The sequence below is a fragment of the Callithrix jacchus genome, chromosome 5 (genome assembly GCF_049354715.1).
Source record: "Callithrix jacchus isolate 240 chromosome 5, calJac240_pri, whole genome shotgun sequence".
NCBI classification, from domain to species: Eukaryota; Metazoa; Chordata; class Mammalia; order Primates; family Cebidae; genus Callithrix; species Callithrix jacchus.
The window spans coordinates 18,980,202-19,002,821 of NC_133506.1; the positions used below are offsets into that span (position 1 = coordinate 18,980,202).

Genomic DNA, 22,620 nt, shown 5'->3' on the forward strand with positions numbered 1-22,620 from the left:
TGTAGTATACTGTAGAGTATTAGTTGTCACCCTTGAGTATTAGTTAGCTACCCAAGTAGCTAACTGGGTGCTGTGGCTGACTTCCTAGCATAGTGAGAGAATATCGGGCCAAATATGGCTAGCCTGGGAACAGACCAAAATTAAAAATTCAAATTACAATTTCTACTGAACTCGCATCATCATAAAGTAAAAAATTGTAAATCTAATCATTAAAAGTTAGTGACTATTTATAGTAAGAAACCCCTACATTACCAGTCTCTATTGAGTAGGCAGCAGTCTACCCATAATACTGATGTGGTTGAATTTTTTTGAAAGCGTCGATAAAAAGAAAGACCAAGAAGGAGAGAATGCTGCATATGAATAATGTATGGCTAATTCTGTTTTCAGTCTAATTTTAAACCATTTAGAGCTAGTACATTGATTACATTTGCAAGGCACTATGCCAGGTTCATATGCATATATATTTAAAACTCTGGCCCAGTATATATTTTAACTTATTTCACATCTCCTAGTATCATCCTATTATTTATCAGATGTGGAGACAAAAGTGGCTCCATCTTGGATGCTAATCTGCAGTGTTAATTTCTGATCAGCCTCAGTCCCGTGAATACCTCCTGATTCCTACTTTACTTACTGTCCCTAATGTAAGAAACGATACTCCTGTTTTTAGAGTAAAGCAACCTTGATGTTATCGTACAAATTATAGATTGTGACAAACATAGCACTCTTTCTTGTTTTGAACAGTTGCCTTTCTCTGTCTTGCTGGAAATACATATACCTTTTCCCTATAGTATATAAGCCTTGGCTCTGGGAAGTAACAGGTGCAGAGATCTACTTGTTTTGTGGCAACCCAAGGCCATGCTTCTGTCTTTAAGTCCCCGAATAAATCCACCAATACTGAAAAACTAAATTTGTCTGCCTCCTCTTTGGCTTCTTGGCTCCTTTAGCATTTGGATGTTGCTTTGCTTATATGACTCTTTCATGGAACATCAGATGATAATTATCATCCACAACTTGAGGCCATTTCTTTCAGTTTCTAAAACATTTTTTTTTTTTGTAGCACAGGGCTTCCTTTAATTCCAGATACATTTATTTCCCAGGTCACTGTGGCAAAACTCATAAAATTAATATATTCACAAATTCTCATAATGAAATATCATCCTGGTAATTTAAAATATGGGTATTTTCCCCAAAATTTGTTTTTGTCAGTCCTGGAGTTTGCTTGTTCTTATGCATGGTGGAATATTTCATTCTCAGCCAAAAGGAAAAAGGAGTCACCTGTGACAACACTGGTCATAGGACAAACAAGATTGTCATCTCTGTTCATCTGGTTAATGATTTCCAATTCAATCATTCATCAACCTTTCATAAATCCAAACCCCCACCTTTTGTTATCTTCATGTTAGTTTTTATGTACTTTGCTCATAAATCCTCATTAAGTAGAAAAAATTATCTGTAATTTTTTTCACTCTAAAGAGAAATCTCCCTTAAACAAAACAGCTAAGACAAATGATGAGGAAGAAAAGGAGAAACCGTTACATTTGAATGGATTGTGTCTCTCCTGCCTCACCCTCTCTAACTGTATCTCACAAACGTGTACTCAGAAGCAAAAGTGTCAGTGAAATGAGAATGTTGACTTACTTGATGTTTACCAACTTTACTCAAAACATATTTACAAGATGCTCATGTATATCATTGGCTTTTACCATAAGAAAATATGTAAAGCTAGGATCCACAATGGAGGCATGATTAGAAAGTGAGCCCTCAGCATTAGCTACCTGAGCAAGGTACAATTTGCCCAACCATTGACCAACCATTTATGTTCCCCTTAAGACACATTCTGCCTTAAATTATAGTTACGCATTTTTCTTCAATATTTGATAAACTCTCTAAGGGCAGAATGCTGCCTAGTACATAACAAACGGTAATATTTGTAGAATAAATGGAATATTTTAATCACTTTTGCATACTTCCCATAACAATAAACTCATCCTGGTGGGGCATGGTGGCTCATGTCTGCAATCCCAGCACTTTAGAAGGCCGAGGCGGGCGGATCACCTGAAGTCAGGAGTTTGAGAACAGACTGACAAAGATGGAGAAATCTTGTCTCTACTAAAAACACAAAATTAGCCGGGAATAGTGGCACATGCTTATAATCTCAGCTACTGGGGAGGCTGAGGCAGGAAAATCACTTAAACCCAGGAGGCAGAGGGTGTAGTGAGCCGAGATCGTGCCATTGCACTCCAGCCTGGGAAACAAGAGCAAAACTTCATCTCAAAAACAAAACAAAACAATAAGCTCACCCAGAAGCCTATTCAACAAACACATTGATTGAGTGCTTTAGCATGCACCTACTCTGTGAGATTGGGAATTATTTCAAAAGGAAGCTCTTTCCATGTTTCTCCTTCCTAGTAGCAAGCAGAGTGACTTCAACTGGAACTTAAATTGGAGTAAACTGTTCAGATATGAATTCATATCTCCGCTTTGCATGTTTGGTGTTTTAGAGTGCAACCAGCGTCTATCTTAAGTTAATGGCTCTTAAGGAATTTATTTGGAAGTAATTGCAATATTTATCAGATTTTTAGTGTGTCAGAGCTAGGGACACCAAAATTTTCTTTTACCTCTTAAATTTGGTTTTTACATATTTATTACCCAGTGAACTGAGAAAAGGCTTTCAAAGTGCTAATATCTATCCTATCTCTTCGTTGGTTTTTCCCTTCAGTGTTCATTCACAAGTAATAGCTGTCATTTACTCAGACTCTGCTGTAAACTGGGTGCTTTATACACTTGTGTTTAATTTTTTACAGCCTCACAAGTTAAAGATTACAATGCTTGTTTTTCAGATGAGAATTAATTTACATAATCTTCATAACCTTTCAAGGTATTAGCCAGAGTTCTCCAGAGAAACAGAGCCAACAGGATGGATATATATCTACGCATCTACTTTAAATATATGTCAATTAACACAATTTCACCAAATTAAGTTCAAAAATCTGATTGGCTTTTATTAGCATTTCATGAACTTGGCAGCATCCAGTCTACAACGCAGAAAGAAACTCTGATGAGCTAAACAGAGTGGGTAATTTTTATAGGCAGAAAAAAGAAGAGAAAAGCAGAAATAAAGAACAAATAGAGGGTTGGTCATTTCAAGGCTACTTTTCTTCTACAGATATAAGCAGAATCTTGTTGGCTTAATAGGGTTTCATTGTTATCTCTCTTGATTTCTCAGAAGGTCAGATCTTGAAAGTAAATAACTCAAGTTTTGGTTTGGTTCTGTGACAATAGGATGAGTGACTCCATTTTTTTTTTCTTTTTTTCAGTTTAGAGAGAGAAAAATAGAAAGAGAGAGAAAGATATTGGCTTATATGACTGTGACTTATTTTAAGGTATTGACTTACATGATTGTGGAGGCTTGACAACTCCAAAATCTGCAGAGTAGGTAGGCAGGCTGCAGGCCCAGGGAAAAGGTGCATGCCAATGGTTGTCTGCTGCCAGAATTCCTTCTTGCTTGGGGGAAGAAGTCAGCATTTTTCTACTAAGACCTTCAGTTGATTGGATGAAAATCATGCACATTATTAACAGTAATCAGCTTTACTCGAAGTCTACTAATTTCATTGTTAATCTCATCTTAAAAAAAAATACCTTCACTGAAACATCTAGACTAATGTTTGTCCAAATATCTGATTACCATGACCTAGTCAAGTTGACACATAAAACTTTCCACTATACAAGGCAAACGTTATGATCCCATGGTACAGATGAACACAGTAAGGCTTACAGATAGTAAGCAATTTGGACAGTATGGTTTATTATGAGGTGTTTGGACTTTAGCTGAGGGTTTTTTGTTTTCCAAAGCCCAGGTGTCTTTCACTATATACACTGTCTCTCAAATTAATGCTTTTTCACCTGGTTCTCCCAGGGCCAAACTCATTCTAAACGAAGCATTTAATGGTCCTAACTGTATAGGTCAAATTTATCCACTGATACACATTTTGCCAAGGATGACAATCTAATGAGGTAGGCGCCCGTCATGATAAACATTTCTCTACCCAAGAGGTAGTGACATTAGTTAGGGAGTCATTCTGTCCTTCACAGTCTCTGGAAACTTTTAGATCCTTTCCACTCCTGATACCAACACTTGAATTTAGGACCCCACTACTTCTTACCTAGAACATATACTACAGCATTTCATATCTCTCGTCGCCACTTTATATTCCTAAATTCTGCATTTAATTAAGCCACCACCGGGCTCCCCTTCTCCCCTTTTTCAGTGCCTCTCAATTTTATCCACGGAATAAAGCTGAAGTCTTGTGCTAAGCATAAAAGACTATTTCCAGATGAGCTTCAACTACCTTTCCGGCCGCCGTTTTCATCTTCCACTAAGAACAATACACTCAGATTGAACTTGTCCCCGATAGGGTGCATGGGTTTATATGTCCCCGATAGGGTGCATGGGTTTATATGCTGTTTGACTTTTTTTTTTTTTCCTTTGCCACTTAGGCCTTTGTGTTCACTTTTCCTCTTTCGCTTCTCAACGAAGTTTTCATGATCAATCCAGCCAGCAGCTACTCTCCTTCCCCAGATCGCTGAAGAGTGTAGTCAAGGTTTGCAATTTTAGGTATGACGAGACCTCTATTTACGCACACTCTTTATCTGTTAGAGAGGGCTGGCATCAGTGCCTGAAAAGGAGCCTCAAAGCCAAATGCAATCGGCCCCTTATTACCGGAGGATGCCCTGTATCCCGCGCATCCGCTCTGCCAATGCAAGTGTTCAATAAATGCTTAATACATTCATTGACAAATGACCGACCGTGAGGGAAAAACTGCAGTTTGTGGGACAAGGACGAAGTCGCCTCTCAGAGACTGAGTGCTGGCTCTCCTCTACCCTTCCCGCCTTCTCCAGGCCAGGGTTCCCGCCCACCCCTCACTCTTAACTTGAGGAAAGGATAGACATTGCGCATGCCCCGTATCCAGGGCCGCCTCCGGGAGCACCGCCCCTGCCGCCCCGCTCCCTCCTGGTGCTCGGGCACGCGCACTCGCTCCCGCAGAGCGTGCCCTGCGTGCGGGTGCCCGCCGAGCCCGCCGGGCGCTGGATCTCCGAGTGCCCCGGCCGGGGCTTGAGGAGCGGGCACCGGGCAAGGCTGTAGACGACCGTTTCGCCCGAGGCGAGGAGGAGCGCGGGCGGTGAGTGAGGGCGCTGCGGGTGAGCGGGTCGGCGGCTCCGCGCGTGCGCAGCGCGGGACCGCCTGGGCAGGGGCGCGCGCCCGGCGGCCGGTCTGAGGGGCAGTGTGAGGCGAGGCGAGGCTAGGCGAGGCCGGGCCGGGGGCCTCAGGTCGGCCTCGGGCCCTGAGGTCCAGGGGATCCCACGCCCGCCGCTCGGGCTCGAGAGGCGCTGGCCGCGCGGGCCAGCTACCCGAGGGGGTCCCAGTGGGGCGCGTCGGGCCCGCGCAAGGGTCCTGGTGTCCGGGGCGGAGGGGCACGCTCGCCTCAGCCGAGGGACCCCGAGGAGGGGCACACGAGCCTTCACGGCCTTGCAGACGCCCGCGAGGTGCACGACCCCAGAGGTGGCGGAGGTCCAGGCGGGGGGCGCGGTCGGGAAGCCTTGGCGCCTAGCAGGTGGCGGGGGCCGCCCCTCTCCTGGGGAGGCGCGCGGTGTGAAGCGAAGCAAACTTCCCCTGAGTAACTTTCCTGAGGCGCTGCCGGCGGGGCGAGGGGAGCTCGGTCTGGGGGGCTGGGGACTCCGGGACCGATCCTTCGGATTAGTGCGGCCTCGGGCACTGCAGGACCCCAACGAGTGGCGGTGGGCGATGGCGGGGCCGGCTTCCTTCTGGGGCTGGAACTCGTCCTCCGAGATCTGAGTGGCATTCGTGGCCCGTTTGCTCTTAAAAATCAACGTAGAAGTTTGATGTTCAGGAAGACGGATGTTTGCTCTCTTGGGAAGAAAGGGCTTCTACCTCCTTGCCTTTTCAAAGAAAGTATTGTTCGGACCTGCCGGGGTTCCCTATTTATCAAGCAACCCATTGTCCTGTGTGTGCCTGGTGAAAGCGAGCTAATTCTATTATTAGTCCTCAAAAGACCAAGGGAGATCACGGTGCTTTTTCTTTTTTAAACACTGCCCGCCACCTCACCAAATTCTGTCATACAGTTTCCCCAAACTTGGCTGCACAGAGGAGTCGCTGGGGAGTTTTAAAACTCTTCATGCCCAATCGCACATCAGACCAATTAACACAGTGTATTTTTTAAAGATCCCCAGGTGATCGCGCAGCCGAGTTTGGAAACACTGGTTTAATATAAGAAAGTCAAGAGTTTAGTTTCACCGAGTAGTAGCAATCAGTTTGTACTTCGTGGCATGAAACTCAAATTCGTTTTCCTAGACAGGAACTCACAAAGGTGGGGATTGTTTCCCACCAAGGAGGGAGGGAAGCGTCTCTAATGGGTCAAACTTCATGAACTATAATGTGACTCTAACACTCACAACAATTGTTCGACGTGCTGTTTTGAATTTCTTTTGGGGTTACTAAGCCCGCTTTCACTGACCCCCTGCCCAGCCAAAGGCTTTTCCCCTTCTTTTAACCCTACCTCAATCCTTCACTCTACGCTCCCCCAGATCCCCTGTTTTAACTCTAACCTTGGGAAAGCACTTCCTCCCCCACACGTTACTGCCTTTAAAGGGTTACTGTGGGTTACCATAGCAACGAGTCCCCCCGGGGAAGTGGGCGGGTCCTCTTAACCTTGGGTTTCTAAATAGGACTCTTCCTTTTCGGAAGATTTTTGAATCACCCTTTTCATTTCTTGGTCTCAGCGCAGGTAAGGGTGAGCTTATACAGTTCTAAGATTTTCTAAGATACTTACATATTATTTTTTGATGCCATTGTATGGGATAACTACTAGCAGCTACGTTCTTTCTTGATTTTTCATTCTTTCCCAATTCTTCCACTGATAACTTGTTTAACAGACTTCCTAGATGAAGTGGAAACAATGTTTTCTTTTTATTTTTTAACAAGTTTTCTTGGAGGTGCACATGCCTAAGAATTGTATGTGCTATTTCTCTAAAGTCCTAATTACACCTTATGTTTAAAATTTTAAAAAGCGAAATATAACTCCACATCTGTGCGGGAAAACTTTTGATAATTTGTGGCAAAAAAGCCATTATTAGCTTTTTTTTTGCCAGGTCATCCTTGAAATCTAGAAAACATAGAGAAGAAAGAAAAGAAAAGAAAACGTCATTATTAGCTTTTAAGTTGTTTTGTTCCTAGAAAGTACATTGCCAGCTTTCTCTACAAAATGTTAAACCGCTTGTAATAGTATACTTTAACAAAGGAAAGGTACAATTAGTGTACACATTCCCCTACTTGTGCCCAAACACATGCATCCAAAAATCATTTTTTTTAATGTTCATTTTTTAATGCTCAAAGCAGGTATTCTATGGGCATCGAATTCCAGTTTGCCTTGCAAGGAACTTTTAAAACTCTTCTGAATAAAATAGTACAGAAATAGATCATTTACATATTTCAGGTTTTTAATTTTTAATCTTTCAAACTTTGGTATATAATATAAGTAATCAGAATTTAGTCAATTCTAAAATGCCTTTAGGATTCCAATGATTGTGAGTTTGTGTTGGGAATTGAAATGGATTTCTCTTACTAAAATCTATTTTATGTGCTGCTTAAATTTCTGTTAACTGGGCTATCAAGCAAATCCTGTAAGGTGAATTATTCTCATTTTACTATGAGAAAGGAATAATGATGGAAATCCCTCTTATGTGATTAACCTTGTGGTTGCGGCAGTGATGCTAGGCTGCTAAAATAATATCTAATCTTCCCTTCTTTCATCACACATTGAAATGTGATCTTTAAGTCTTTTCACTTTAGTATACCTTTCAACCTAGTTGTCCAGTCACAAATTCATTGAAAGTGTGCATTAATGTGCATTTATTGACATGTCCTTTGTTTATTCAAATTAAGCAAATATAGTTGAGAATTTCTGTTGTTGCTATGTTTCTTTTAAAAAAATTAAAGTACTTCTTATTGGAGACATTTTGCGAATCACTGAAAAAAAATTAAGAAAGTAAAAATCATAGTCACATCTTCCATAAAGAAATAACTGATAATTAGATGATGTGCTTCTGTTTTACCCTTTTTGTTCGTCTGCATAGACAAACTTTTAAACAAAATTCACTTTTTCTTTTTTAAGATGGAGTCTCACTTCGTCGCCAGGCTGGAGTGCAGTGTCACAGTCTTGGCTGACTGTAGCCTGCACCTCATGGGTTCAAGTCAGTCTCCTGCCTCAGCCTCCAAGTATCTGGGGCTACAAGTGTGCACCATGACCTTCAGATAATTTTTGTATTTTTAGTAGAGAAGGGGTTTCACCATGTTGGCCAGGGTGGTCTCGATCTCTTGACCTTGTAATCTGTCCACCTTGGCCTACCAAAGTGCTGGGATTACAGGCTTGAGCCACCGTGCCCAGCCGACTTTTAATTTTATCCATAGTTTAAATATTGCAGTTTTATTTAATATGAGTCAAATATTAGAGATGTTTCCTTTTTTCGTAAACCCTTTGAAAATAAGGTTTTTCATGATGAATACACCAGGTTTATTGAACTAACTTTCTGTTGTTTTACATAATATTTTTATTTTTAGGGGCTGGGAATACAGTATTAAACCCTCTGGTTGCAAATCCTAGTATGGTCACTTCCTAAGTGACCTTAATTACCTCTTTAATCGCATTTCTTTGGAATAATAGTTTGGTGCCTGCACCATAGACTTTTGGTGAGATGGAATGAACTAAGTAGAGGAAGGCCAGCAGGGTCGACCAAAGGATGTAGGCTCAGTAAGTAAGAGTTGACACACAGATGAAGCTGAGAAAAATGCCCTTGTCTGAAAGTTTAAGTATTTCAGACTTAGGTTAGATTTATGGCAGTAGAAATCCTGGGGCAGAGGTGAACTTTTTTTATGACTCTTGTGGCTTGTTGCCAAATTGCTTATGCCCTCATATATTCCCTTACAGAGTGTAAGGTTTGCCTGTAGTGTGTCAGCACTCCAGTGTTCATCACATTTCCTGATTTTTATATAAAAATACAATCTTTTAGTTGATATTTTCTGGTAACTATTGAAATTGATAATCTGCTTTTTCTTTTGTTTTCCTTTTGGGAGCTCTCTCTTCTGGTACTTTGTCCACTTTACTTTTAAGTGATGATTTAAAAAAAAAAACACCTGTTTTTTTAATAAAAAAAGATTTCACCTTTATTATATTTTTAGTGGTTTTTTTTTTTTTTTTCTTCTCCACAACTCATTATTTCATTCACTTTTTGGTGTTTTCCAAACAAAACAAAAAATTTTATTTCTGTATAAACAGGTCTCTACCTTGATATTTTCCTTGTAAATGATCATGCTTAGAACGGCCAGAAACCCTGCAAATGGCCTCAATAAAACACTCAGGAGAAGCATTAAGCAGTCAAAAGTGGCTACCTCTGGGGAGGAAGACTAAGGTGATAAGGACGACCACTCATTTTACAATAAGGCTTTTAGACTTTTAAAACTATGCATGTATTGAATTTAATAATCTTTATCTGATAGGTGAGCTAAATGAAACAAAATTTTGGAAACATATTAGATCTTTTTACATTTAATTCTATAACTGTATGTGGATAATGAAGTGCTCTTATACTGCGACCGCCTCCTCCTCTTTTTCCCTAGTTAGCGAGTTCTACCAGCTCCATTTGTTAAATAGTTCCTCCTTTCTTCTTTGCTTTGTAGTCTTTATTAATTTTTAAGGTCTTGACTAGCTTTGGGGTCAGCTTCAGTTTTAGGCCTTGCTCATCTGTGTGTTGATCCCTAGTCTTAATCAGTGGCACATCTTTTTAGTGATAAATTTAGAATGCATAGAAATATCTGGCAGAGCACGTCACACTACCCTTTTAACATTACAGGTATATGCACCTGTCCTTTCAGATAAAGATTATTAAATTTAATACATGCACAGAGATGTCTTGCTTCCCATTATCAGTCACCGTGAGTGCAGGCCTCCTGACGCTTCCCCAGTCATGCAGAACTATGGAGGTGGTGTCATCTTACATCTCGAGATGATTTCAACCTTTTGGGCTCCAGTGATCCTCCCACCTCCGCCTTTCAGATTGCTGCGATGACAGGCTGGAGTGCAGTAGCAGGATCTCAGCTCACTGGAACCCCCACCTACTGTTATCAAGCGATCCTCCTGCCACAGCTTCCCCAGTAGCTGTGGGGAATACAAGGCGCCTGCCAACATGCCTGGCTAGTTTTCCTATATTTAGTAGAGACGGTGTTTCACCATGTGAACCACGATGGTCTTCATCTGTTGACCTTGGGATCCTTCCGCCTCGGCCTCCCAAGGCTTTCACAGTGGGATTTCCATGAGAGAGGCTTACATGCGAACTGATAGCGCTTTCCTGATCCATGTCCTGGCTGATGTCTCTGGCTCAGTGTCCCCCATTGGCTGCCTGAATTTTTTCTTTTTTTTCTTAACCTGGGGTTCCCTTCCCATGTTGCTCAGATGCTCAGGCTAGTCTCAAATTTATGGCCTATTTCAACTCTATTATTATTATTATTGATGCTGTTATGTTCAAGAGGTATATGGCAGAAGCTGCTGCTACTTAGCTGTGTAGGGAAAATCTGTTCTCAGTCTAAGAGGCTCATTGTAAAATAAATGGTCTTTTGTCTGCCTCCTCTGCCCCATTCCTTACTCTCCCTCCCCAGTGGCAGCCATTTTGGACTGTTTACTGTTTCTCCTGAGTTTTTCACTGGGGCCATTTGTAGGGTCTTCTTGGGCTGGTCATTGAATAGTCTTCTAGTGTTTTGCTGAGGAAAGGGTGTTATTTTCAGTGCTCATGGAGGAATCTGACTGGGGTTTCAGCATCCTCTTTGTGTAGTCCCTTTGGAGAAGGTTCACCATGCAGACTTGCCTGTTTTACCTATACTTCCAAGAACAAATCTGTAATCTTGCTGGGTTCTGGGATTGTCTGCCAGTGGTCTATAGTGAGGAGGTGGGGAAGGCATCTAGGAAATTTAGAGCTTCTCATACTTAGTCTTTGAGTAGACTGGAGTGAGTAGTACTTGTTGGCTTTTCTCACTGTTGGTATAACATTCCCTCTCTCAAGTTGGCTGAGACTGTTGCCACTTGTCCATCTGCTTTCCACTTCCATGATTTGTAGTTTCCATTACAGTTCTTTAAGTCCTTGGGTCTCTATGTCTTCTAGAAAGATCCCTTACTGACACTTAAGTGGGGTTTAGGGAAAGGGTGTATTTGGATATGTGTGTTAAATTTGCCAGATCTTAATCTGGAAGTCTGTAATCAGTGTTTCTTTTCTTTCTTTTTTTTTTTTTTTTTTAATTTTTTTTTGAGACAGTTTCGCTCTATCGCCAGGCTGGAGTGCAGTGGCGCGATCCTGGCTCACTGCAACTTCTGTTTTCCAGTTTCAAGCAATTCTCCTGCCTCAGCCTCCCGAGTAGCTGGGACTACAGGCATGCACCACCATACCTGGCTAATTTTTTGTATTTTTAGTAGAGACGGAGTTTGACCATGTTGGCCAGGATGGTCTTGATCTCTTGACCTCGTGATCCACCCGCCTCGGACTCCCAAAGTGCTGGGATTACAGGTGTGAGCCACTGCACCCAGCAATCAGTGTTTCTTTTAAGGGTCATGAAAGATTATTCAGACCTTTTATTTCTCAGCAGAGTTGTTTTCTTCATCTGAGTTCTAATGTTTCCTATTATAATTCTTCTTAGGTATTTGTTTTTTTTTTTTTAACTTTGTGATAGGTTCTTCAAATTGGCTCTTGGTAGTCTAAGATGGTGGTTGATTTTTGTGTATTTTTTTTTTATAGCTGGCACTTATGCTAAAAGCTCTGCAGTTTATTTTTGTAAGTTATATAATCAGTGGCAGATGATGACAGTTTTATCTACTTCTAATAGTTATACCTTTTATTTTGGTCCTATGGCAGTTTGCACTAGATTTAGCATTCTGGAATATTATCACATGTTTCTGGAATATTATCAAATAGTAATGGTGATAATGTACAAACTTGTTCTTTATTTTAATAAGAAAAAGAGTAGTAGAATATTGGCTTTTTGGTTTATTATAGTTCTTTATCAGGACAAAGAAAATCTATCCTTTCATTTCCAAGTTGCCTAAAGGTAATTTTATGTTTTTAAGACATGGGAATTGAATATTAACAAATGATCATTTTCACCTGCAGTTTATCAACTGGTATTTCTAAAAAGTCTACTGATTTGAGTCCCAGATATTAAATTGGATGAAAGTCTTCCTTATGGATGATTCTTTATAAAAACAAATTGAATGTCTGGGAATAATGGAGTACAATATATTCAATGTATGAGCATGTTGTCTTGGTTGGGGTGGTATAGGAGATAGTCACCAGGGATTTTTCACAAGCAAGCATACCAAGTTAAATCTAACACTCAAGTCACATCTTTACCTGTTAGCAGTGTTTGATATAATTTGTAATTCCTCCTTTTCTTTTTAAATGTTCTTTCTTCATTTGATTCTTGAGGACACCACACTTTGGTGCCTTTCCTTCTATACTGCTCCCTCTGGTTTCTTTTCAGTTTTCAAATTTGTGCTGGTTTTCTCTTCTCACCAGCCTATGAATTTAGAATGTGCCAAGGCTCAGTTCTTGCCACTTTGTTGTCACAAATAGTCACAGGGCTTTAATAAAATACTATGTAGCTGCTTAAGACTCCTAAATATATATTTCCATCTTAGACATCTCCAGCTACTTTTTTGACTTAACTTGAATATGTCAAAGACACTCGGTCTAAGTATGGCCAGAACAAAAGTGCTGATGTTTCTCTGCAAACCTGCTCCATCTGCAGCCTGCCCCATTTTGTTAGGTTGGTGCAAAAGTAGTTGTGTTTTTTTTCCACTAATAGCAAATTACTTTTACACCAACCTAGTGGGTCTAAGCTCTATTTTTTTCAGGTTATTTAAGCCAAAAAAAACCTAGGAATCCTTCTGATTTTTTTCTTTTGTTCCAACTTTATATCCAGGTTGTCAGCAAATCCTGTTGTTCTATCTCCAAAATGTATTCGGAATCCAGAGTTTAACTGCTTTTCCCATCTGTACTACCAGCATCTTTGTCCAAGTCTCCAGCATTTCTTGCCTGAATTATTGCAGTGGCCTAGCAAATCACTGGTCTCCTTTCTTCTTCCCTGGCTTCTCTTTAATTTTCCATCAGCTTAACATCAGAGTGATCTTTTAAAAATATAAGTCAAATTATGCTTAACACCCTCCAGTGGCTTTCATGTCACTCAGAATAAAGGCCAGTTTTCTTATAAAGATTCATAAAACCCTACATGATCTGGACTGGGCACTGTGGCTCATGCCTGTAATCCCAGCACTTCGGTAGGCCAACGTGGGCAGATCACTTGTGATCAGGAGTTTAAGACCAGCCTGGGCAACATGGTGAAACCCCGTCTCTACTAAAAATACAAAAATCAGCTGGGCATGGTGGGATGCACATGTAATTCCAGCTATTCAGAGGCCGAGACAGGAGAATCGGTTGAACCTGTGAGGCAGAGGTTGTAGTGAACTGAGCTTGTGCCATTGCACTCTAGCCTGAGCAACAGAGTGAGAGTCTGTTTCAAAAAGAATTAAAAAAAAAAAAAAAATAGAGCCGGCCGGGCGCAGTGGCTCAAGCCTGTAATCCCAGCACTCTGGCAGACTGAGGCAGGTGGATCACGAGGTCAAGAGATCGAGACCATGCCGGTCAACATGGTGAAACACCGTCTCTACTAAAAATACAAAAAATTAGCTGGGCATGGTGGCGCGTGCCTGTAATCCTAGCTACTCAGGAGGCTGAGGCAGGAGAATTGCCTGAACCCAGGAGGCGGAGGTTGTGGTGAGCAGAGATCGCGCCATTGCACACTCCAGCCTGGGTAACGAGCGAAACTCCGTCTCAAAAAAAAAAAAAAAAAAAAGAGCCCTACATGATCTGATTCCCACTAACTGACCTCTTCTCCCACTTGTCTCCCACTAGTGCTTTCTATCTTAGTCATCCTTGCCTCCTTGCTAATCCTTGAACATGGCAGGTATGTTTCCATTTTAGGTCTTTGCACTGGATTTTTTTCTCTACCTATAATATTTCATCCTATTCCCCAGGTCCCAGATACATTCATGGTCAACTCCCTCACCTCTTTCAGGTCTTCACTAAAATAGCATTTTGTGTGTGTGATTACGCTAGTTATAATTGCAATCTGTATCCTATAAGTCTCTTGCAGTGCTCTGCATTTTATTTTTACATCCCATTTATTACCTTCTAAGTTACTTTTTATTTATTTTGTGAATTACCTCTCTTTCCCACCTCTGCTAGACTATAAGTTCCTTGAGGGTGAATTTTTTTTTTTGAGACGGAGTTTCGCTCTTGTTACCCAGGCTGGAGTGCAATGGCACAATCTTGGCTCACCACAACTTCGCCAACTGGGTTCAGGCAATTCTCCTGCCTCAGCCTCCTGAGTAGCTGGGATCACAGGCACGCACCACCATGCCCAGCTAATTTTTTGTATTTTTAGTAGAGGCGGGGTTTCACCGTGTTGGCCAGGATGGTCTCGATCTCTTGACCTCGTGATCCATCGGCCTTGGCCTCCCAAAGTGCTGGGATTACAGGCGTGAGCCACTGCGCACGGCCAAAAGTGAATATTTTATGTATGTTTGTTAATGTGTTCCAGGTGCCTAGCACATAGAAGGTGCTCAGTAAATATTTTTTGAATGAATGAATGTAGTCTACCTTCTCTATTTTTTTTTCAGTGAATTTCTCATGAAGCAACATATGCGTAGTGTTTAAGCATTTGTGGATTTAACCTTGATTTATCCCACCAGCAAGGGAAAAGTTCAAGAACATTTATAATTTATAATGGTGATAATACAGAGAATGGTTACATGAATTAAATAGGATACTGTCTATAAAGTACTAAACTATGCTAGTGGGTAGGACCAGGTCACATAACTAACAAAAAGCCTAGCCAAGTGCCCTGATTCACATCGGAATGATGTGAATTGTATTCTAGTATCTTCTCTCTTTATATTTCAATTTTTAATCAAGAGTAGGTATGATATCACCTGGGAGCGCTTCAAAATATGCCTGGGTTCCCTGGTAAATATCAGTGATATACCATTACTGTATTTTCTTCTTTAACCAGTCTGCAGATGTTTGTCTCTTAATGTGGGCAATAACCATTTGTTTTTCCCTTTTTAATGCCTTTTTGCTGTTTGGGACATCTCTCATGGCCCCTTTAAGCTTTTTTTCCTATGAGGATCTTGCTGAAATCACTTCTAAGGTGATTTTGAAGTCCGTAAAGCCACCTGGATGCACGTAATTGAACCATTTACTAAATCCGCAAAATCAAAGGATCTCAGTCCATTACCTTCAGTTTTCTAGACAAGAGAATGTTGTAGTCATCCCTATGGCAACTGTTATAGCAGTCATTTTTATTTTTAAAATTCATAATTTTTATATTTTTCATATGAATTATAATAATTATTATGCCCTCGTAGTGCTCACACAAATCTGAGAAGTGGATGAGTACTGTATTTGATTTCTTGGACACTTCACTTTGTTTTCCATGGTTCCTTATGTCTCAGACTCTTTAGGTATTTGCATTCTTTTCTTTTCTAATTGTATTTTATTTTAAGTTTCAGGATACATGTGCAGGACATGCAGGTTTGTTACACAGGTAAACATGTGCCATGGTGGTTTGCTGAACCTATCATTCATTTTAAAGTTTTGCTTACTGTGTTTCTAGGCTCTTTTTGTGTCCTTCAAATCCAAGAATATGTCAAAAACATCAGACTCCCTTCTCTTTCTTAATAGAGTAAGAAATATTTGTATGATTTTTACTGTTGCAATTACTGTGCAAGTAAGTGGTGTGATTTGCAAGAAAAAAAAGATTATTTTAGAGATTGTTTAGGCAACTGAAGAATAGACAGTAAACAAAAACTATGATGTGTGTGTCTTTAGAAATGGATAAGCCCCCCCGGGCACGGTGGCTCACACCTGTAATCTCAGCACTTTGGGAGGCCAAGGTGGGCAAATCACCTGAGGTCAGCAGTTCAAGACCAACCTGGCCAATATGGTAAAACCCTGTCTCCATTAAAAATAAAACAATTAGCCAGGTGTGGTGTTGTCTGCCTATAATCCCAGCTACTCTGGAGGCTGAAGCAGGAGAATTGCTTGAACCCAGGAGGTTGGAGTGAGCTGAGATCATGCCAGTGCACTCAAGCATGGGTGAAAGAGTAAAACTCTGTCTAAAAAAAAAAAAAAAGAAAGAAATGGATGAGCCTAGAAGCTGTTACCTATACACAAAAATGTGAAAATTTTCTTCAACTCTACTGTCAAAATAATTTAAGATATAGCTAGTTCGTTGTGTATATTTGAGCTCTTCTTAATTTTTATGTGGTAGTATATAGTAAGAGCATCCCCATGTTTAATTAGAAGATACAAACATTTTAGCCATGATTACCTTATATATTAGAAATAAAATTTCACAATTTCCATTGCTTTAAATGCATCTATCCCACCTGATGAATTTGCCTTGCCTTTGCCACTCTGATTAGATCTACTTTTTGTTGTCATGAAGACTCATTCTTTTGAAAATAGCACTGTTACAAATTCATTTTATATTGAACCCTAAATAGTCAGTACTATTGTCCAAGGCTGAATGGATAGCATTGGCCTACCTATCTTTCTTATGGTAAGTCACATTGCCGTCAGTTTAGGCCGTTCCTTAATGGACAGCCCAGTTGGAAAACACATCTTGGTAAAGTTCTACACTTGCTTTGGAGACTTGTAAGTGTTTGTTGCCTTTGTAAGAGTTTTTGTTTTATAATGCCACCTCATTTCTTCTACTTAACTAGTTTTTTGTTTTTTTTAAAGTAGTCTTGCTACCCATCACCAACAAACATACTTACTCTATTAGTGAGGGACTAATTTTGGCCCTCTGCTGTTATTTTGTACTTTAGGTTTCTGTGCATAGAGAAGGACTTCAAATGTAGACTGCCACCTATTTTCATACCTTTGTTCATAGAGCATGTAGCAAAAAGTCAAATATAATAAAGTGTATCTACATTTAATGTGTTGTTGAAGAATGATCTATATACCTTGAAAACCTGGAAATTGGTAAAATTCTTAATTGAGGTTGTATCAGGTGACTTTTCCCAAAATAATCTTATTTTCAGTAGAAAAATATGGTGAGAAGCTACCCAAAAGTTCCTCCTTCTGCTCAGGATGCAGGTTCAGGCTACAGGCATTCTACAGGCTGTTCGTAGCATTCTCTTGGACAGCTCTGTCCCCCTACACCACCACTTAGACACCAGTGTTGGTGGAAGTGTATTCCAGAGTGCTCTGTTTCTTCCTGTTTTTTTTTGTTGTTGTTGTTCACCATCTCTTGTGGCCTTGGGAGACAGGATAAATAAGTGCATGAAGTGGGCGCTCATCTGTTGGAGAGTGGGCTGCCATCTGAAAGTGGTCATGTGCTCGTGTGTAGTCACTTTTGATCCCCATGCAGTTACAGTCAGTCTCTCAAGGCGGACTTCCTCATCCCTCCCCAAGATGATTTCAGCACCTATTTAATAAATGTGATATAATGTATTTAAATTAGTAGATTGTCTAGTTAATTTAATATCATTCAATAAGTATTTCTGTAAGATCTGTGGGATCAATCAACTCATGCATACTTGAAATTTTTTTATTACTTTATTAGCTATTTTATCTTATCAGTTGATCTCCCCAAAATGTCAGAATCAGTCCTGAACTCTTAGCTAGCAAATAGCTCCTAGTGTGTACTCAAAATCATCACCAGGTAGTGATCGATTTGACTAGGTGGGTGTGGGTTAGGGATATCAATAGATAATGGTGTTTGGGTTGGCTTAGAGGAAAACGAGATGCTCAAGATAAGGACAACCTATATTTTGCATTTATAATGTTTCCATAGTATTATTTAGTTATTGAGTGTGAAGTAATTGTAAGAATCAGAATCCTACTAAAATGTATAACCTCTTAAAATTTTTTTAAGAGTGAAGATGGGAAAGTATTTGGATACTAGCTCTGGTAAAAGACTAGACCCTTGAACAACTTGAGCATAAAGAGGCACTGATGCCCCTCCCCCATCTCCCACCCCAAACAGTTGAAAATCCATATATAACTTTTGACCCACAAAAACTTGACTACTAATAGCTTACTGTTGACCGGAAGCTTTATTGAGAACATAAACAGTCAGTCAATTGACACAGATTTTGTATGTCATATGTATTATATACTACATTCTTACAATAAACTAGAGAAAATAATATATTAAGAAAATCATAAGGAAGTAAAAATACATTTATAGAACTGTACTGTATTCATCAATACTGTAAGTTTACATCATCTGTTTACAAGATTGATCATCTGTCTGAAATGGTGAGTGACCACAGCTACAGACCTCTATCTACAGTACATATCACGCAATTCAACTTTTTTCTGGTAGTGTCTTTTCTATGCTTCTTGGAAGCACTTCCAGCATCACTAGTGGCACTTCGTGTGGGTCTCCTCCTGTTATTCGTGGTTTACTGTATTGCACTAAACATGATGAGAAATACACGAGAACCACCAGAGATCACATTTTACTGCCATAAGCAATATATTGGAGAGAGAAAGTGCTCATGCTGAGATGGTTAGCATCACATGACATTATAGGCAAGTACTGGCAACACTTGAGTTCACCACAGGAGCAACAGGAGATGGCTGTGAAATTATTATAGTAGTATAGTATATACTACAGCTAATTCTATGCCTTTATGATTTAATGCTGCATCTAAACATTTGTTTATATTTCTCTGGATTGGGAATGGCACTATATACAGACTGCATGTGTTTATGTGCATAAATTTTGATAACTCTGATGTGTGTATATTTTATGGTAGTAAATGATAAAATAGACTAATAGCTACATGGTTTATATATTCATGAAATACAAAACATGGAGTTCATCTGTTTTTTGAATTGTTACACAAATCTCCAACTAATTTTCTAATTTATTTCTTGAAAAAAATCTACATATAAGTGGACCAAAGTAGTTCAAATCCATAGTGTTCAGGCGTTACCTGTATTTTTAAATGAAATGTTATTGTTGGTAAATTAAGTATTTCTTTTGGACTTTTACAAAGTTCTAACCTAAACTTTATTTACAACAAATCATTTTCTTCTATTTAGTATGTAGGAAGATTTCAATATTGTATAGTATCAAATGTCATACTATGTAGATATAATATTAAAATAGCACTGTAGGAAGAGGCAGATTCTGCCTGCTGTGTGTCTTTCAGTGAAAGAAAAAAGTTAACAAATTATCTTAAACATTGGCAGCCATGCTTGCTTTAGGAGAACACCAAAGATTGCTAACTGAATCTCCTAAGGAGATGTGATACAGGGGAAAGCAAATTTTCAGAGAGAGATGTTTGCTGTCTTGCTGGTTTATGTGAAGTTTCTAGGGATACTTGTCTACCTCGAAACTCATTTATAGTTTTTTTAATTAATGTCTTTGATGTCAATTAATATGATACTGCAATTTATATTTTGTGAATTCTTGAGGTTGGGGAGATGTCAGACAGTGCCACTGAAAAGATGGAATATTAGCTCTTTGACTACTCTTAAGTTTTTTTTTTTTTTTTTTTTTTTTGGTGGAGTTTTGCTCTTGTTGCCTGGGCTGGAGTGCAGTGGCGTGATCTCAGCTCACGTCAACGTCTGACTCCTGGGTTCAAGTGATTCTCTTGCCTCAGCCTCCTGAGTAGCTGGGATTGTAGGCACCTGCCACCACACCTGGCTAATTGTTTTTTTTTTTTTTTTAGCAGAGACCCAGTTTTGCCATATTGGCCAGGCAGTCTCGAACTCTTGACCTCAGGTGATCCTCCCTTACAGGTGTGAGCCACTGTGCCCAGCCAGCTCTTAATTCTTGTGGCAGAGATTATCTCTTATGTCCTTCATTCTGTCTACAATGTGCAAAAATATATTTTGGAGTGAATGGTTGAGAATTATTCTCTGATAATTAGTTACTGTTTCCTAGGAGAGTGAAAGGAAAAAGCAGATATGTATAAAAACTTGGCCCTGATCATGTATACATTGTTAAGAGTTTTTTTTTTTGTTAATAGCTGTATGAGTCCATTCTAACACTGCTATAAAAAACTACCTGAGATTTGAATTTAAAAAGAAAAGAGTGTTAATTGGCTCATGGTTCTGCAGGCTTTACAGGAAGCATGGCTGCAGAGGCCTCAGGAAACTTACAGTCATGGCAGAAGGTGAATGGGAAGCAAGCACGTCTTCAAATGGTGGCACGAAGGAGTGAGCAAAGGGGCAAGTGCTAGGCACTTTCAAACAACCAGATCTGATGAGAATTCACACACTGTCAAGGGGGAAATCTGCCCTTATGATCCAGTCACCTCCTACCAGGTCCCTCTTCCAACATCGGGGTGTTACAATTTAACATGAAATGTGGGTGGAGACACAAATCCAAATCATATTAATGGTCTCTAGAGGCTTACCATTGTGTTTACAATAAAATCCAAACTTCTTATGAAGCTGGGCATCAGCAGTTCTCATATTTTCTGGTCTTGGGACCCTTTTGTTCTCTTAATTATTTTCAAAAGCCCAGAAAACTTGTTTATAGGGGTCATATCTATTAATTTTTAATGTAGTCAAAATTAAAGAAAATATTTAAGTGTATATTTAAAAATAAATGTTTTTGTTGAAGCATATGAAGAAAATCTGGCCTCGTGCAGATGTATAGCAGGAAAAGAATATTTTAATAGCACTTTCAAATGACTGTGGATATTTGATACTTCACCAAAACTTCATAAATGATAGTTTTTTAAAGATTAATTGCTGTATGGAATCAAACTTTATCAGTGAACATTTTGTACTCTCATTATACTTTAAATCCATTGGTCGATCTTGTACTTTGGATCTTTTATCAATACATGATTTTGTATTGTAATTGCATTCTTATTAGAAAAGGTTGGTTCACTGAGTTATGCAAATCTTTCAAGTGTTGACACATTTCATTATACAGTATCAAAAATCATGTTCATTTAATATCACTGCTCTTAACAGAACAGTCTTTTGAGTATTGGGAACCTGTCAGGTTCATGGTGGTGTAATCAAGGTTCCCAAATTCTAATTTTTGTTTGAAGTCTCTATTTTATGATCGCAATAAATACTGTCAGTTTTCCTAAGTGACAGGCTGACTTCATTCATTTTTGAGAAAAAGTCTGCCAAATACCTTAGTCTGAATAAGCATGCTTTGCTTCTTCTGTCAAGTAACAATGGCATTTCAACAAAAAAGCTGCTGGTTTGACTTGTAACACAAATAGTTGTACACATGTTTTTTTCTCAAGGAAACCATTCTATTTCAATTTCACCGGAAATGCTTTGTGCCTGCTTCCCAATTTCATGACGCAGAATATTTGAAAAGTGTGTACTCAACAGCTGAGGTTTATTAAAATCAATACTTTTTACTGTTGCATCTCCCAGAGATTCTCCAAGAAACAATACATTGATTATACCAAAGGGGAATGCACAGTAGCTATTTTGCATTTACCCAGGTCATTTTACCACTATGCTGAAATCCCCCATCATTCAGGTGTGGGTGAGGAGGACAAGGGAAAAGTAAGGTGACTTGACTGCTCCATTGGCACTGTTCACTTTTGCTCAGAGTCACTCGGGTGACCTTCAAATGACTTAGAAACCAGCAACATCAATAGTAAGAAAAGTTACAGAGCCAGAATATGGAGCAAATTTTTATGTTTTGTAGTTCCTGGAGAAACTCTTGCCTTTTCTGTTTGGATCAAATTATCCCTTCCATGGCAGCCTTTGTTGTGTATCACCACTAGCAGATGTTGCTGGGAGGTTGCAGAGGGATTTGATCACTTATTCTACTTAGATCCTTTCTTAACCAGTGCGAGTCAGAACTGCTTTTAAGTCATATACACATCAAACAACAGGCACACAGAATGAATTTACCTCACCCTGCCTTCTAAGAAGTACACTTTTCTAGCCAGTGAATTCATCATTGAAAAATTCAAGCAGTTTTATTTATTTTGGCCACCACAGAACTCAAACTGTGACTTTAAAACAGTTAGTTTACATTTTTAACACTATTAATGGTTTTTAAAATTATTGCTGATGGTAAAGTTTCCATAAATACAACAGCCCAGCAAGAGACTTTCTAGCTTTGGCCAAAAAATAAGTTATTCGACTATTGATACCATCATTTCCATTTATTATTACTCCCATGTTTTTTTGAAACAGAGTCTTATTCTGTAGCCCAGGATGGAGTGCATGGTGCTATCTGTGCTCACTGCAACCTCCCCCTTCCATGCTCAAGCTATTCTCCTGCCTCAGCTTCCCAAGTAGGCACGTGCCACCACACCCAGCTAATTTTTGTATTTTTAGTAGAGGCAGGTTTTCGCCATGTTGGCCAGGCTAGTCTCGAACTCCTGACCTCAGGTGATCTGCCTTCCTAAGCCTCCCAAAGTGGTGGGATTACTGACATGAGCCATCATGCCCAGCCTGTTACTCCAATGTTGTAAGGGAATATATGGATGG

General features: G+C 39.7%; 1 protein-coding gene across 4 annotated transcripts in view; it reads left to right on the forward strand.

The window, feature by feature from the left end:
• The first annotated feature begins 5,057 nt into the window (after positions 1 to 5,057).
• BTBD3 (BTB domain containing 3) overlaps positions 5,058 to 22,620 on the forward strand; it is a 37,473-nt gene continuing 19,910 nt past the window's right edge. For all 4 annotated transcript variants that reach the window (XM_002747363.6, XM_078371362.1, XM_008995753.5 and 1 more), the window contains exon 1: positions 5,058 to 5,183. The gene's annotated coding sequence lies outside the window, so the exon portion shown is untranslated. The remainder of the gene's footprint in view (positions 5,184 to 22,620) is intronic.